This window comes from Pan troglodytes, chromosome 1, assembly GCF_028858775.2.
Source record: "Pan troglodytes isolate AG18354 chromosome 1, NHGRI_mPanTro3-v2.0_pri, whole genome shotgun sequence".
Lineage (NCBI taxonomy): Eukaryota > Metazoa > Chordata > Mammalia > Primates > Hominidae > Pan > Pan troglodytes.
The window spans coordinates 205,880,465-205,887,829 of NC_072398.2; the positions used below are offsets into that span (position 1 = coordinate 205,880,465).

A 7,365-nucleotide genomic window follows, 5' to 3' on the forward strand; every position below is an offset into this window, starting at 1 on the left:
TTCAAGGGGCTCCTATCTGCTCTCATTGGTTTGTGGAGGAGGAAGCAGTTATGTAACTGCTGCAGCTGTGTCTTTCTTCACTTCCCTAGTCAACTGTAGAGTTTTGGGGAGATGGGACCTGCTTGCTTCCCCAGGAGCCCTCACTGGGCTGAACAAAGAGGCGAAGAGGTCTTGGCTGCTGCAGGTAGCCTTGCCATGCCTGAGACAACTGGAACCATTAATACACACAGTTATTGGGGCTCCCAAAGTGCCAGGCGCTGGGCTAGATGCAAATGCATTTTCTCTGTCCACATTGTGGCCATGCAATGACAGCACTGGTTACTTGACATGAGTCCTTGGCAAGCATCATTTCATTTGATGCAGAGGTGGCACATATGGCAGATGGGCTGAGCCTAGGGCTTGTGCCCTTAGAGGACATGGGTTCACATCTTGGCTTTGCTTCTTTCTGGTAACCTTCTGAAGTACTTAACCTATTTAAGCCTCAGATTTCTCATCTGTAAAGTGGAGATAATCACAGTGTCCTAGGGTATTAAAAAGGTTAACTAGCACATGTGATGTGCTTTGCACAGCTTCTGGCATATGTAGCAGGTGTTCAATCAATACTAGTAATTTTCTGTGTTGAAAATAACCTGCCTGCCATCTGAAAAGTTAGGCATTACATCTCCATTGCAGAGATGAGAGAACAGAGCCCCAGAGAGGTAAAATGACTTGTCTAAGGTCACACAGTGAGTAGGTGTCTAGGCTAGGATTCAAAGCCAGGACTGCCTGACACCCATTGCCTGTTACCCTTTACTCAGTGTTCTGCTGCCTCCTCGGGGACCAGAGCTGCTCTCCTCCTCATGTGTCCAGTCCTGGTGGGACAGCCTTCTACGGCGCTGTCCCCAGAGATCTCAGACAGATAATGGGAGACAGTGTTGCTGAATGGTTAGGGTGTGGGATCTGGAGTCCACCTTCCAGCCTTACGCTCCCTGGCTGTGTGACTTTGGGCAAGTGACTTGACCTCTCTGGGTCTCTGTTTCCATATAGGTAAAAGGAGGATGATAATGATAATACTGAAGATTGAATGAATGAATGAAGAAATGTCAAGTGTTTGGTGTCAGGCCTCCCTGTGTGTCAAGAACTCAGAGCTGGATTTCCCCAAGTGTAACATTGTTGTTAGGGTTACTGTGATCACTGTGGGGCAGCCATCCCCTGTCTCCCCTCCGGGTACACCAGAGCCAGAGAGCAGCCCAGCAGGGCCTTCAGGGGCACCAGGATTTTCAGACAGTGGCATAGCTGTCGTCCTCCATTTCCCTGGCCAGGGCAGGGGTCCAGTGGGGCTGGCCAGCAGCCCCTGCTGTCAGGATCTGATTGGAGTTTCATTAGTAGGAAAGGCTGGATCCTGGCACCTGCACACCTCCAGGAGGGAGTGGGGCTCCCAATGCCCATCTGGGGACATTGCATTAAAGGGTTCCTTTCCACAGGCTCAATCTTCAGATGACTCAGCCCTCCCCGAGCCCTGACCACAAGCCAAACGGTGCTGGACCACAGTATCAGGGTTCTCCAGCGACTCCATCCTCCAGGGAGGAAGAGGCGGTGAATTTCCGAGCTGGGACAGAACCCAGAGTGGCCGGAGCAGGCCAGCACCTCGCCTCATATACTTGGAGCCTGGAGACATCAGGCAGCAAATGAGAAGCATTTTAAGGTTCTCTATTTTCTTTTTTAATTAATTAATTAGTTCATTAATTTTTTAATTTAAAAATTTTTCTTACCTCTGGTTCAAGTTCTCATGACTGATTCCTTAAGGTTGCAACACATGAACATGCCTTTCCTCCAAGAAAATTTAGAGAATTCAGATTAGTAAAAAGAAGAAAATAAAAGTCTTCCATAAACTTACAATCTGAGGATAATGTCTTTTAATGCTTTTTCCTTCCTGTCTTTTTTCTATGAGCAGATATACATACAGGCTTTAAAAATATACCTTGAAAATAGAAGCATTCTCTATGTGAAGTGCTTAGCATATTACCTAGCACATAGTGAGTACTCAATAAACCTTTACTGTTACTATTATTATTTCTATTTTATAGCCTGATTTTTCTCTCTTAAATGGAATTTCAGCTCCATGAGAATTAGAACCTTGTATGCCTCATTAACCTCTGTTAGTCTAGTGCTTAGCACATAATAGGTGCTCAATAAACATTTTTAAATAGATGAAAGAATAAACATTTTTCTTTCTCATTAGATTTGCATCTGTAATATTTAATGACAACATAATAATGCATTGCTGAATTTGTTTTTAAACTTGGCTGGTAATTGTTTGAAAAAACCACTCCCAACCTCCTAACTCTCCACGTCAGTCAATCCCCTCATCCCAAGCCTCATCCCCACCTTAACGAGATGGAGGCTGCTGGGTTCCCCAGAGCTTTGGGGACCCAGCATCGCTTCAGAGAAGCCAGAAGCCAGCCTGTGGGCTGCCAGCGCCCTCTTTGGCTCACAGAAACCACTAATCATCGACTTAAACCGTCTAGGTAGCGCGCAGACGAGTAAAACCCCAACTCCTGCATTTTTGATGAAATTGACATTAGACAAACGCTCACAGCTTACTTGGTCAGACCCGGCAGCGAGGGGCCGAATCAATAATGAAACACTGGGAGGAATAAAGCATTAAACAGGGCATTCTGCAAGGCAAGCAGCTTGGGGGTCAAGTCAGGGGACCCAGGATAGCCCGTGGCCAATAGTCCCTTCTGCCTAGCTGCCAGGCAGGGAGATGGCTGGGCATGCAGCTTGTCCTCCATTCCTACAAGTCTGGTAGGCAGTGTGACTTCTTGGGAAAACCTCTAGGCCTAGGCTAGAAGCCCAGAAACATGGAAATAGTATTAACTTTGTGGCCTTAGGTTACTTTTTGCCTGTCTGTCTCAATCAGGAAAATAGATCCTTGAACCAGGACACCACGGTTCTTCCCAGCTGAGAGATTCAGTGCATTCAGCTTGAACTTGGGAATATATATGGTCCAGATATAAAGTCTGTTAAATGTCGCAAATGAACAGGACCCAGGAAATCCACCACAGTTCCTTTCTTTATGCTGGAGAGAACAACCTCCTTCTGCCTGTTCTGAGGTTCTTGGCCTTGGGGTCATTGAGAAAATACTTCATTAGGTCTCTGTTCCATCCAGAGGATGCTTGAAGATAATTCCCTTAGAGAAAAGGACTCCAAGCTCCGGATTTCACCTTTCACCTTAGGTCACATCTCTGGGTGCTATAAGACCCTCAAGTTTGGAACAGAAATCTGTCCAGTCCCCAAAGACAAGAGGCTGGAAATAGGGAGGAAAGAGGACCCCATGGGAAGGAGTAAACTATGGATTCAGCTGCCAGGTGGGAGTCTCTGCATTTGCTCTAAGACAGCTTACCTTTGCCTGCTCATTTGCATTCTAGAACTTCAGTACTCAAAGCCTGGTCTGTGGACCAGTGACATTGGCCATGTCTGGGAATCTGTTAGAAGTGCAGCATCTCAGCACCTGCCCCCACATCTACTGAAGCAGGATCTGCAATTTCACATTCAAGCTGGGGGAGCTCTGCTCCAGAGAGTCCCACCCACTGGGGACGGGGTGGAGGTAGTTGCTGTGCACAGGGCTGTTGCAGAGAGTGGTGTTACAGTTTTGCATCATTCAGCTTATTCAGGAGTCTCCGGCCTCACAGTGATGGTTTCACTTCATGGGAGGGGACACTTTTGAAATGCCTTTTCTCTGAGATGGTTTATTTATGCTTATTTTTGAAACCAGATTGAGTCAAGGGACATACAAAGTTTCTGTCTGTTAGTTTAATGGCATTTCAGAGGACTCCCCACTCTTTCGGTTGTGAGAGTAAAAATAATACGTTAAACAATTACTCAGAGCCTGCTAAGGGCCAGATCTGGGCTTGGAGAGGGGATCGCAGGCTGGGATATGATACAATCTCAGGAATCCCATGAGGACACAAACCATAGCCAGGCAAATCCCCACACAAGGCCTCTAACTACAGAAAGGGACTCCTTAGACACTGGATTTACCTTTCTTACTCTAATGAACAGAAGATCTTAATCATAGAGGAATTGCCTAGAGAATTTATTCAAAATTTATTTGCCAGCCAGGCATGGTGGCTCATGCCTTATAATCCTAGCACTTTGGGAGGCTGAGGCGGGTGGATCACTTGAGGTCAAGAGTTCAAAACCAGCCTGGCCAACATGGTGAAACCCTGTCTCTACTAAAAATACAAAAAAAAATTAGCCAGGCGTGGTGGCAGGTGTCTGTAATCCCAGCTATTCGGGAGGCTGAGGCAGAATTGCTTGAACCCAGGAGGCAGAGGTTGCAGTGAGCCGAGATCTCGCCACTGCACTCCAACCTGGGCAACAGAGCAAGGCTCCGTCTAAAAAAAGACAAATATATTTGCCTGGGTCGTCTCCCAGAGCAACTGATTCAGTAAAACTAAATGAGAAAGAGCTTCCATGGTGATTTTGATTCTCAACTTTGACCCACTAGGAATTACTGCTTTCTATTTATTTCTGATTTTTAATTAAATTTAATTAATTAATTAATTAATTTTTTTTTTTGAGATGGAGTCTCGCTCTGTCGCCAGGCTGGAGTGCAATGGTGTGATCTCGGCTCACTGCAACCTCTGTCTCCTTCCTGGGTTCAAGCGATTCTCCTGCCTCAGCCTCCCAAGTAGCTGGAATTGTAGGCATGCGCCACCATGCCTGGCTAATTTTGTATTTTTAGTAGAGAATGGGTTTCACCATGTTGTTCAGGCTGGTCTTGAACTCCCGACCTCAGGTGATCCGCCTGCCTCAGCCTCCCAAACTGCTGGGATTACAGGTGTGAGCCACTGCGCCTGGCCTTATTTTTTACTTTTTTGAGACAGAATCTTGCTCTGTCGCCCAGGCTGGAGTGCAATGGCACGATCTCGGCTCACTGTAACCTCTGCTTCCCGGTTTCAAGCAATTCTCATGTCTCAGCCTCCCAAATAGCTGGGATTACAGGCATGAACCACCACATTTGGCTAATTTTTTTGTATTTTTAGTAGAGACGGGGTTTCACCACGTTGGCTGGGCTGGTCTTGAACTCCTGGCCTCAAGTGATCTGCCCGCCTCGGCCTCCCAAAATGCTGGGACTACATGCGTGAGCTAACGCGCCCAGCCAGAGTTACTGCTTTGTAATGTAGTCCAATTATTTCTTACCTTTAGGAGATGAAATGGACTTGTTTGCTATGATCAAAGGATCGTGTCATTCCCTGTGGCAGAGACTGCTTGCTGTGCACCAAAGTTCATTCTCCTCCCCTTCATGGGCATATAGCCTGACCACAAGTCCCAGCCTCCCTTGGGGCTGAGAGTGGTCATGTGACCTTGTTCTTACTAATAGAATGTGATGCATATCTCTCTAGGCCAAGCCTTGAGAAAGTGGCTGGGTCTTCTCTGTGAGCTCTGCCCATTCCCTCCAGCTGAGTCCTCAACCATGAGAGTGATAACATGTTCCCAAGGGATGTCAGAGCCTCCAGATGGAAGAAACCTGAATCCCTGAATCTCTACATGGAGTCAAGATACATGCCAATTGTAAACTTTCACCTTGGATATGAACGAGAGCAGGAATATGTTTGCCTTTTTTGCTCTTAAAGACACTGCATTTTAGGGTCTTCTCATATTATAGCAGCTTATCTTACCCCAACTAATATGGTACCAACAGTCCCAGTCACTTTCTCCTAATACATTTTACCTCAAGGTTCAGAATTCAAGACTTAGCTATATGCCACTGCACTAAGGCTCTTATTTGAGAGTAGGGCTTTTGGTTAGTGTATCCTAATTCTTAGGATGGAATCAGGGTTCTAGTTAGTTTCTTTTTTGAGCAGTTCTGTTGTAAGGATTGACATTTCATGGCTTTTATTCTTCCTTAGAGATCTTCCAAAGAAAAAAGAGAAATTGTATGTTATTTTTAAATAGAAAAATATTGCTTTATCTTGCAATTACCACATGGGCCCATTGGACACCTTCTTAAATCTAAGATATATTATGGAATTGTATGATCTCATTTTTCCTATCTCTTGAAAAATTTTGCCATTTCCTCAGCCTAGAAATTACTTCATCACTTATTAACTATTCTAAGCTATGCTGAAAAGACTAAAATAATAAGAAAATGGAATGATGATGGAATTGCCTAGGAGGATGATGAAAAAATATTATAAATCATCAGTGTAGTATCACCCTGTAGTTTTCTTTCTTATTTTTTTTCTCTTTCTGAGACAAGGTCTCACTCTGTCACCCAGGCTGGAGTGTGGTGGTGTGATCACAGCTTGCTGCAGCCTCAACCTCCTGGGCTCAGGTGATCCTCCTGCTTCAGCCTTTTGGGTAGCTTGGACTACAGGCGCATACCACCATGGCCAGCTAATTTTTTTTATTATTTGCATAGATGGGGTCTCACTATGTTGTCCAGGCTAGTCTCAAACTCCTGGGCTCAAGTAATCTGTCCACCTTGGCCTCCCAAAGTTCTGGAATTACAGGTGTGAGCCACCATGCCCAACCCAGTCTACAGTTTTCTTATTGTGTTGTCTTCAACAAAATTATAAGCCATTAACAATTTCAAAAATGTCTTTGAGTAACCATGAACCACACTGCCCAAACCTTCTTCACTCCCGCCAACACCGGCTGCCCCCTAGACTATCAGATGCTCAAGTAGGAGCATGAGGTGGCTGTGCTGGGGGCACCCCACAACTCTGCTCCCCCGAGGTCCACCGTGATCCACATCCACAGCGAGACCTCTGTGCCCAACCATGTTGTCTGGTCCCTGTTCAACACCCTGTTCATGAACTCCTGTTGCCTGGGCTTCATAGCAGTCACCTACTCCATGAAGTCTAGGGACAGGAAGATGGTTGGCGACCTAACCGGCGGCCCAGGCCTGTGCCTCCACTGCCAAGTGCCTGAACGTCTGGGCCTTGGTTCTGGGCATCCTCATGAGCATTCTGCTCATCATCATCCCAGTGTTGATCTTCCAAGTCTATCAATAGAACAGGAGGCAGCATCCAGGCCAGGAGCTCTGCCCACGACCTGTCACACACATACTCCACCTTCTATTCCTCGACCTGCCCCTGGAGCCGAGTCCTGTATCAGCCCTTTAACCTCACACACTTTTCTACAATGGCATTCAATAAAGTACACGTGTTCCTGCTTAAAAAAATTCTTAAAGTATTGCACTTTGAGTTTGCAAGTGCAAGAAGGAAAATCAGAAATGATGAGAAGCTAGAATCCAATAGAGATGCATTTTGAATCTGAAATCTGTATTTATAAGATGCATGTGTTCCTGGTCCATGCATAGCAGTTGATGAGAATTTAGGTGTATTCAGAGAGTGTTGTCCATTTAAAGTATGT

General features: G+C 45.8%; 1 pseudogene; it reads left to right on the forward strand.

The window, feature by feature from the left end:
* Positions 1 to 6,601: 6,601 nt before the first annotated feature.
* LOC746237 (interferon-induced transmembrane protein 3-like) lies at positions 6,602 to 7,004 on the forward strand (annotated as a pseudogene).
* The last annotated feature ends 361 nt before the right edge of the window (positions 7,005 to 7,365 follow it).